The 11,178-nt window shown below is 34.6% G+C and overlaps 1 protein-coding gene across 1 annotated transcript in view; it reads right to left on the reverse strand.

Moving 5' to 3' along the window:
- The window catches only part of LOC141491469 (FERM and PDZ domain-containing protein 4-like), a 496,143-nt gene extending 493,089 nt beyond the window's left edge, over window positions 1–3,054 (reverse strand). The window contains exon 1 of the mRNA XM_074192454.1: window positions 2,950–3,054. The gene's annotated coding sequence lies outside the window, so the exon portion shown is untranslated. The remainder of the gene's footprint in view (window positions 1–2,949) is intronic.
- Window positions 3,055–11,178: the final 8,124 nt, after the last annotated feature.

Raw genomic sequence — 11,178 nt, forward strand, 5'->3', positions numbered from 1 at the left:
GCATCATTCTCATTTGTACTTATGTTTCTGGAAGGGAATCAAGCAGCAAATCTCATGTTTCAACTTTTTTTGAAATACACACATCATTAGGTCAAAAGTCCCATCATTTTCTGCATCAAATGTAAAGACCCAAAATGACATTGGCTAAATCTGGGATGCTCTGCTTCCACAGCTCTCTGACTTTTCCCCCCATTGTTTTCACTCCAGTTGATAAGACAGATACCATCAGGGTCATTTGATGATGTTTTTCAGTTTCTGTAACCACTCAATGTTTGGGGGTGATCTATCCATTTTTAATGATGTGAGGCTTATGAAACAAATAGGTACATAAGGTCATAGAGTGAAGTTTGTATGCTGTAATCTTTAGAGGTGATAGAATTAAGGTTGAAAACTAAAAGTATTGGGGACTTGAAGTACAAAAGGGGTAGATAGGTGATCATCTGAATTTTTTTTCTTCTTAATCTACCCTCTTCAGAATTAATCAAATTTTCATTCTTAAAACTTCAATCCGACCATTTTCTCCTGACGTTCTAATGGTTTGCTGAAGCTCTTCGGATAAATTGCTTTACTTCTCTCTGTGCTTCAGTTACATCAATTGCAGGAAGAAAATAACATATGTTCTCTATTTTACACTGTCATCTTTCTGAAGATTAGGAATTTCACAGGATATACTTTGAATGATTTTTAAATACAAGGAATTCCTTGGATAACTTGCTGCTAATAACACAAGATGAGACTTTTCTAACAGTATCATTTTTTTTTCAGAAGTTGTCTTAACAAAGACATTGAGGCTAGAACTATTCAGTCTTTTGATAGAGAAATTTTACTGTCCCCTTCCTTAGGAGAGTATACTTTCCTTTAATTCAAACAAGGCAAAACTATGATTATCAAGAATGATACTGTTTTAAGATCCTCTCAGTTTATATACTTTCAACTTTTCTAAATAGTGTTTAGTTTGAAGAACACCCACTAAAGCAAACACCAATCTGGATGTTTCAGAAAAGCCATTGAATAATTTTGATTGTGCTTCATTCTTCAATATTTGCTAGTGTAAGATGTCACAACAAAGTATTTCACACATCAATGACACCTATCAGAAAATTTCCTTTAATCCCTAATGTCTCTGTGTCCCATTAAAAAAAAGAAATCAGGGGGCGGCTAGGTGGTGTAGTGGATAAAGCACTGGCCTTGGAGTCAGGAGTACCTGGGTTCAAATCCGGTCTCAGACACTTAATAATTACCTAGCTGTGTGGCCTTGGGCAAGCCACTTAACCCCATTTGCTTTGCAAAAACTAAAAAAAAAAAAAAGAAATCAGAAACAGATTCTAGCCAAAGCATCATAACCACAAAAGACAAACTGGTGGAAAATATATTATTTCATATGATCAAAATCTTATAAAATCATATATTTATTCAATCTCTCAAGATTAACTTTCCACAGACAGAAAAAGGAACAATAACAAAAAACTACACAAAATCTTACTTTGCATAGCTGTAAACCTTCCATTTCCAAGCAATGACCTCTTCTATAATAAACAGACTTCATTTGCATCCCCAAATTCCATAGCAAATGATAGAAATTTTCCTCTATATTTTTTCTTTGTAGATTCTTGATTACTTGTGTAGCTTGAATCTTTGTCTCCACTCTTCTATCTTTTCCTCCTTGGTGACACAGGTTCTGGCTCAGAGACAACAATCTATACTACAGTGCCATGATGACTCCCTTGTTAATTAATGTTATTGCAATGTCATTGTCATCATACGCATTAGAAAGTCATCTACTTTGAAAACTTGCTGAATATTTATGGAAAAGAGATTTAATAGACTTAAGGAGAATGAATTCCCAGACAAAACTTTATGACTCTGATAATGTCTAAAAGCATACTTATACACAGTCATTTGTAATTGTGTGTGTTTATATGCATATACAAAATATACCTAGAATAGAATTTTACTGTGTATCAACACAGTGATACAAGTTTATCGGACAATGAAAGACTAAGTATCCCAACTTATTAAAGGGGGCAGATGCTCAGAAAATTGCAACTTGTACAGTGAGATGATAAAGCTTTTACACCCAGTTGATTTATACTTTCATCTGGCACAGTAAGTGCATTCCTACTCCCTGTGGGACCATGTCTAGAACATATTCTAACCTACAATCTACACTCCTGTCATTATAAATCTTTTGAAAGTGCTCTAGTAATCAAACTGGAGATTTCCTATTCATGTGAGCTAAGTTGAGAGCCCTAAGATTGTCTTCACTAAACATTTGAGAAGATACATTTAGAATTCAAAGAGAAACTGCTGTTTTATAAGCATTTTAGCAGAACACATAAAAATGAGATATAATAGATGATTATGGATTTATATTCAACAGATGCTCCTTTTTACTTGGGAACTTTCACTTCTAAGAATGAGATTTTTCTTCAAAGGGATAATGGAGTCAGAGCAGGCAGATCTCATTCGAAAGTACTCCAAGGGAAATATAATTTCCAATGGATTTGTATCCCTGAAAGTTTTTTTAATTTTGTTTTGGTTTGTTCTAGGTTTTTGGAATCTTAAAAAAAGGAACAGTACAGAATTCTCTAGTAAAAGATTATTATGCTGAAATAAATATAGGAATGTTGGCAGTAGATAGGTGGACAATTTCCAGGAAATAAACTTTTCACAAAAAAACCCAGTAACATCTCTGAAAACAATACTTGTAAAAATTTCTTTTCATTGTAATCCAGGACTGAACGATTTCAAAGGAGAGATAATATCAGCATAGGGACAAATCACTTTACATTATAGATTCTTGTAAATCAACAGCAACTTTAAAAATCTCTCTTACTCACTTGGCCCCCTATGCAAGGAAATCCAGAGAGTATATAGTTCAGAACCCAGCTGAAAACAAAATCTGCACACTTCCCCTTTCACACACCTTCCACATGCTTCCCATTTTACCTTTTAATTATTGGGTTCAGTGAAGGGTCCTTCCTGAGACATCCTGGAGAAATACAAGATGATGCCGGCACTTTCCCAAAAGAGGCACCTGACTCCACTCCATGTAATCACTCAATGCAGTATAAATGAACTGGTCAAGTTCAGGTTCAATGCTTTACACAGCTTCTTTATCCTGCAAACCATATCTCTACATGGAGAGTTAGAACCTTTCTCTATTTATGTCAATAATTATATTGTCAGACAATGAAGATTTTTTCTTCTATTGGCTCTTCTTGTCCTAAGAGTCCTGATGCTAAAAATTGCAGGACTTTTTAAAAAAAAATTAAAAAGAGTACAAAGGAAAAAATATATATGTTTCCAGATGATCCTTTTGCTTCCCAACAAAATGCCGCTCTCCACAGGAGGGGTGTGAAAACAGGTGAAGCCACAGATAGAGATCTGAACTTTAATGCAAATTTATATATACATACAGTCCTGGTAAAGTTGTACTTGAACTGTACTTTGTATCAAATCTGTAACTGTATCAATGTCTTTTTGAAATCTACCTTCACTGCACCCCAGAGTCAACAAATAAACATCCAATAAACAGCCGTGTGAGCAGCAGACAGCTTAACCTTTCTCCTGTCTTAAAAAATGCCAGACTGTTCTCTATTTGTTCAAGACTCTCCTTTTACCAACATTCAATTTGAATGAGCCAGTGCAAATGTACTGCTCATCCTCTCATGAGAACAGCATGCATTTATGTGAAACATGAGGAGAATGCCTAATGCTGAAACATACTCTGCATTCTCAATGAGCTTTTATTACAGGGCTCTCTTACATTTCACCACATGGATTACTGCCTGCAACTGTTGGACTTGTGGGGGGCATTTCACCTGGAAGCTGGTACATGTGTAAACTCGTTGATTATTGGAATTCTGGCACATTTTGGTAATATGGGGGGAAAGTATATATATTTTTCTTCTTAGGAATATTTCAACTTTGAGCTATACATATGAATAAAGATGACTAGAATTCTGTCACATATTTGAGATAAGAAATGAAAGAATATTTAGTAAATTTACATCTACAAATTTCATACATGAGGTTTGGTTTGGAAAGGTAACATTCTATTCTGCTTTCTTATCTTTTTTCCCTTTTTTAAAGCTAGTAACTTTTAGGAAATAGAATACTATCAATTGCTGTTGTGATGATCTATTTCAGGTCAAAATAAGTGAATCAACAAGCACCTACAACATACTTGTAACTCTGCAAGGACATGGGTATACAAAGAATGAAGCAATCTCCACACTCCTAACAAGGGAGATAGGAATATGTTTATACATATATGTATTACATATACACATTATATGTATAGTTTTTGATAGACATATTGATATGAAATAGATTTAGATCTATGTGGATCTAGTTATATAGATATAAAATATACAGAATGGACAGCCAAGAGTTCCTGGATGGACTCAAGGGGACTTGAGTTCAAATTTGACTTAAAAGCCTTACTAGCTGTGTGACTTCTGGTCAAGTCATTTAATTTTGTTTGCCTCAGTTTCTCATTGTAGAATGAGCTCAAGAATGAAATGGCATTTCATTCCAGTATCTTTGTCAATATGGTATCACAAAGAGTAGGACAAGACTAAAAAAGCTACTAAGCAACAAAACTAAAAATGTTTCACATTGTGGAATTTGAATTAAATGATAAACTATTCTCCTTAGATGAAGATAGAGGGAAAAATAACTGTTATTCTGATTTAAAGCAAATGGAAATGTGTAGCTAACAACCTGTAAATCCCATACTTTATATTGTTAAATGTGAAATATTCAAGAGTCTGTTATAAATCTTTGTGAACAAAAAGTTTCCAGAGAACCTTGGTACTCTGGAAAGATCAGTTCTGGGTTGGGGATACCTATTACTCGCATAATCTTGTATAAGTTCCTTGATGTCCCTGGTCTATATGTTCCTCATATGCATAATGACAGAGGTTGAATTAGATGCCCTCTGAAGTCCTTTCCAACTTTAGATTCATGAGAACTAAGTTTGGCAAAATGTGGCAAAAATTAAATTAAATTTGAAGTCAAGGAATCCAGCTTTCAAATCCCCTTTCTGCTCTCAATGGTTCCCTGGGCTTCTGTTTCTTAATCTGCATTTTTTTTTGTTTTTACTTTCATATTTTTTCACTTAATAGTATCTTATTTTTTCCCAGTTACATATAATTGGTTTTCAATATTCACACATAAGATTTTGAGTTCCAAACTTTTCTCCCTCCTTCCCTTTCCTCTCTTCTCTGCAAAACAGAAAGAAATCTTATATAGGTCATATATGTACAATCATATTAATCATATTTCCACATTCTAATTTGCAAAACTTCTAACATCCCATACAAATAAAAAAACTACAAGGCTGTTATAATATAATACTTTACTTAATTAATATACACTCAATTTTTTTTGTTAAACTGAATTATGGTAACTCTTATTGAGGGATACCTAATTTTTTTTTGTTTGTTTCTTTTTAGTTTTTTACAAGGCAATGGGGTTAAGTGGCTTTCCTGAGGCCACACAGTTAGGTAATTACTAAGTCTCTGAGGTCAGACTTGAACTCAGTTACTCCTGACTCCAGGGCCCACTGCCACCTAGTGGCACCGACTGATACCTACTTTTACCACACAAAAAATCAGTCAGATTCTGGCTGGTTTCTTGATGTAGAACACAGAAACTACAAATAGCAGAAAAGAAATTAGTGGTAGGATTGAAGAGGTGTAGGTATATATATGGAGGGAGATATACTTTGAATTGAATGATTCATTATAGTTGAAAATATTTTTCTTAAAATAAAAACCTTATATTTGATTGGAGAGCTTCACCAATATCTATGAGGTAATTTCTCCCTGTGTGCAAATGAATTAATAGTAATGGCATTCAAAAAAAAAAGATGGGAATATTGCATAGGTTGTTTGTCTGGGGATAGAGTTGTGATTACTGAAAGGACAGAGGATAGTCTATTCTATAATATAATCTCTCCTTTTTGCATCCCTCCCCTTCCTGTATTGACTTTCATGCTTTTGAGCTTGGGATATATTTTCATGCTTTATGCCCTCAATGTGTTACATTTTACTTTGAAAAGAGCACCAGGTTAGTAGTAAAATAATTTCTGTTCAAATCTGTGCTCTTCAATTTACTCCATGTGTGGCCTTAGAACAAGAAATGTCTCCAAAGTGTTTTCCAAATCCTGTGACACTAAGACTAATTTACTAATTGGCTCATTTCGTTCCTGGAATGAGATTATTGTGTTTGGACCAGAACAAGATCCCATTTACAAGGATTTGTTGGCATTCTCATCTATTAATAACCCTTGGCACCTTCTCAATAATCTCTAGCACATCTAACTGCCTTTTCTGGAAAATGACAGGTAAAGCTCAAACAAAGGACTGTAATTTTCAAAAATACTTTAAGTACACAACCCAACAATGAATTCCTATTGCCTTGACTTTTGCCTTGGACCTGCCCATTGTGGAAAGGAATTGGTGGTAAATAGAGAAGGACAAAATCATATTTTACAGATAATCTCATTCAATCCTGTTCAATGTATATATGAAGAAACCAAGACTCCCAAAGTGACTTGGCCAAGGACATAGCTAGTAAACAGTACTGGTGACACTCAGATGAAGGTTACCTAATTCTAAATACATACAAAGATGGGAAATGTTGTTTCAATCTCTATCTTCAGGGTGTTTACAATCTATTAAAGGATTAAAATAGATTCACAATGAATTATAATAAAAAGTGAAATGTAATAAATTCATTGTGGGATCAGAAAGGCATAAGAGACTTGGAGGATAGATTACTTCAGTATTGGAGGGATTACTCTTCCCTTTGTAGAAGATCTCCGATGGAATGCACTTGAAGGAATATAAAGACTTTAATAAAGCAAAGATGAGAAAGGAGAAAAGAGGAATGATGTGAAGTGGAACAATATTAAGAAATGAATGGTTTGTTGTTATTTAGTCATTTCAGTCATGCCCAAGCATCCATGATCCCATTTGAAATTTCCTTGGTAATGATACTAGAATTAATTGCCATTTCTTTCTTCAGATTATTTTATAGATGAGGAAACCAAGGCTAAAAGGGTTAGGTGACTTGTCCAGGGTCACACAGCTATGTCTGAGGTCATATTTGAATTCAGGATAATGAATTTTTCTGACTTCAGACTTGATACTTTATCCATTGCACCACCTAGCTGCCCAAATGAATGAGTAGCAGCCTCATTTTTCTGGAACATGAAGGTAAGAGTAAAGATTTTACATTTTATCCTATAGCCAATTGGTCTCCAGGAGTCTGAACAGGGTAGTGATTTGATTGTGTTCAGAAAATTATTTGGGGAACATGTGGAGGGCATAGAAATGAGAGAAACTCATCTCTAATACTCTAGGCAAAAATTAATGTAGGTTTGAATTAGGGTATGGATTTAGGATGAATGATTTCTGTGGGTTCAAATTTGACCTCAGACTCTTACTAGCTATGTGACCCTGGGCAAGCCACTTGATCCTGTTTGCCTCAGTTTCCACATCTGTAAAAGGAGCTGAAGAAGAAAATGACTAATCACTCTAGTATCTTTGTCAAGAAAACCCCAAATAGGGTCACAAAGTTGGACATGACTGAACCTACTAAACAACAAAAGATTTAGCATGTAAGTAGAATTTTTATGAACATTGAGGATGCTTTCTTTTTAGCTTTTGTAAAATGGTCATCAATTTAACAATATCAACTATGTTATAAAAAGATGAATACTTACTTTCCATTGTTAGCCTCATTCTTTTATCCACACAGAAAGGTGCAGCATTTTTTTAAGGTTTTTGCAAGGCAAATGGGGTTAAGTGGCTTGCCCAAGGCCACACAGCTAGGTAATTATCAAGTGTCTGAGAACGGATTTGAACCCAGGTACACCTGACTCCAGGGCTGGTGTTTTATCCACTGTGGCACCTAGCCGCCCTGCAGTTTTTTTTTTTTAAGGCCACTCTGAAAGTCAGTGGAAAACCATTCAGCATGAGTTTTCAGACTACCTTGATCCTGTTCCTGTGATTTCACCACAAATTTTAGCAGCTGTCACCATAGTTCCAATAACATTTGATTCAGTTTGGTTGAACTACTCTGCTTATGAAGCCCTGGCTGTATTTGAAAAGACTGCACTTTGCTGGCTTAATCTCTTGCTTTTATTGTTATAAAACAAAGTTAAATCCCCCACATTCTCCAGAAATGGAATACAAAGAGAATACAAAGTTTCCCAGGGATAAATACAATACCCCAGTGGTACATTGTTCACTAGAGGATCACAACCTTTCTCCTGGGTACCAAAATACTTGGCAATTTAGGGATACACTAAGTTTTGGTGCTTGAAATCTTGGCAGAAGGCAAAGTTCTACTGGCATGTCTCCTTTGTTTGGCTGTGAGTTAGCATGGTTTTATGTCAAGGGAGGTTAGCTCCTTGAAGTTAAGGAGCTTAAAATCAAAAGGTACATTAAAGGTCAATCCAAACCAGTAGGTAGAAATGACTATATAGATGAATCAAAGGTGAAGGATAGAGGGGAAGTATATGCTATTTACTCTGATGAAATCCTGTTCTTTATGAAATTCAGTCAAAGCGTTGAAAAAGCTTTTGTTTTGTTTTGTTTTCTGATGACCCAAAATAAGTGCTTTTGGAAGCAATTTATCAATCAACACATATTTATTAAGAACCAGCCAGGTAGTAAGGATACAAAGATAGAAAGGAAATAGTGTTTCCCTATAAGAAATTCATATTATATAGAATCAGTAATTCTTATATTTTAGAAGGGTCCATGAACTTGATAGGGAAAAATGAAATTATTTTATTTTATTTATTAAATTATTTATATTATATAATTATATAACATAAAAATTATCAAACTTGAATTCTTATAGAAATGTTATAATTTATTATTTTTAAAAAATAATTTTATTCTACTTGAAATTCATCATTTCCTTCAGTTATTTAAGAATATTATTCTGAAGATTATACATAGAATTGGATTGCCAAATGGGGTACAGGACCCCATTCCCCCAAAAGTTAAGAACCTTCACACTGAACTATCCTTAAAGTTCAATAAAAATGATTAAAATGTTAAAATGTGAATATGTTTAAATGGGAAAGTTAGAATTTCAAACACACAAGTTAGGACTACACAAAAGGTAAATGTGTTGGTTGCAAAATGAATTTTTTCCCTTTGACTTAGAAATCAGATAAGAACTCAAAATAATTCAATGGCCACACATAGAGCAATTGTGATTGAGTCAATCTGCTCAGCAAAACACTACATTTTCTGATTATATATTTAACTTTATAACTCTAGACCTGAATAATTCAAGGTTGCATACTAAGTACTTGGCAAAAACCATCCCATATATAAACCATTCAGTAAAATTACTAGGTCTGGAGAGGTAGATATAAGAATTTACAAATCCTTTTTTTAAAGATTTTTTTTGGCAAGGCAATGGGGTTAAGTGGCTTGCCCAAGGCCACACAGCTATGTAATTATTAAGTGTCTGAGGCCAGATTTGAACTCAGGAAGTCCTGACTTCAAGGCCAGTGCTCTATCCATTGCGCCACCTAGCCGCCCCAAGAATTTTGAAATTCTTAAAGGGCCTGGTACAAGTCACGTAATCAGATGGTCACCTAGTCTTTCCCTCTTAACTCTTTTGAGGATGTTGTCTCCTTCATTACATCATGAGCTCTTCAAAATCAGGGATTGTCTTTGGTCCTTTTTGAATTCTAACATTTAGCATAATGCCTTGCAACAGAGCAGATGCAACAGAGCAGAGTTTGATTGATTGAAACTTGGGGTTGGGGGGGGGCGGAAGAAAAGGAAAAGGGTCCAAGTTCAGATCATGAATTTCAAAGATTCATAAACCTTAAAGATCATGGGAATCAAAATCTCATATTTACATATGAGGAAATTGAAACCCAAGGAAATTAATCAATTTGCCTAAGGTCACAAAAGTAGATCTACAATTCATAATGTCTATTCAGTATTTTATTGTTTGCCTTGTGTCAGGTCCCAAGGGAGATGTGATTCAGAGAAGAAAATTTCCATTCTCATGATGCTTGAATTCTAGGAGACTCTACTGAATTTAGTCATTGAGCAAAACTGGAACATAAATTTACCCCATATATATTTTATTCTCACAGGTCTTTCACATACACATTTGATCATCTCAACAACCTTGTGAAAAACATAGTACAAGTATTTATTTCATCACACTCATTTAAATAGGAAAAAATTGAAGTCCAGAGGGCTTACCTCATCCATCATTGCTCAACCAGTAATAACAGAGCATGAGTTAAATCCAGTCCTGACCACAAGATTAGTGTCTCTGAATGATAGAATATGTGGAGGGGCAGTAAAGTACAAGACTATAAAGGTAGGAAGGGTCAGACTGTGAAAGACTTTAAGTGATTTTTACTTTTTATTTTGGAGGTAAATTTTATTTTTTATTTTTTCATTTATTATTTATTTGTTTGTTTATCTATTAGGTTTTTTTCAAGGCAAAAGGGGTTAAATGGCTTGCCCAAGGACACACAGCTAAGTAATTATTAAGTGTCTGAGAACAGATTTGAACCCAGGTACTCCTGACTCCAGGGCTGGTGCTTTATCTGCTGCACCACCTAGCTGCCCCTAGAGGTAAATTTTAGGAGTCCCTGTAATCTATTGAGTTTGAAGGTGACATGGTCAGACCAGAACTTTTAGGTTGTCATGAAAAATGCCATCCACATTCAGAGAAAACCCCTAAAACTATGGAGTTTGAAAGCATACCAATGCATACCATTTTCACTGTTTAAAACTTATTTTATGATTTTTTTATTCTCATGTTTTTTCTCTTTCATTCTGATTCTTCTTTCAAAACATGACTAACATGGAAATAAGTTAAAATTGATCCTACATTCATAACCTATGTTGGATTACTTGTTGTCATAGGGAGAGGGAAGAGAAAGGAGATAGAAAATTGTGGAACTCAAAACCTTATAAAAAGATGAATGTTGAAAACTATCTTTGTATGTAATTGAAAAAATAAAATACCATTCAGACTTGTACTTTATGAAAATCATTTTGGCAGGCAAATGGAAGATGAATTGAAGTGGGGAGAGACTTGAGGTAGGTTGACTAACTTAAGGAAGGTTGACTAACCAGAAGTCTATAATAGTCTATGGATGAGGTAATG

Source organism: Macrotis lagotis, chromosome 6 (genome assembly GCF_037893015.1).
Source record: "Macrotis lagotis isolate mMagLag1 chromosome 6, bilby.v1.9.chrom.fasta, whole genome shotgun sequence".
NCBI classification, from domain to species: domain Eukaryota; kingdom Metazoa; phylum Chordata; class Mammalia; order Peramelemorphia; family Peramelidae; genus Macrotis; species Macrotis lagotis.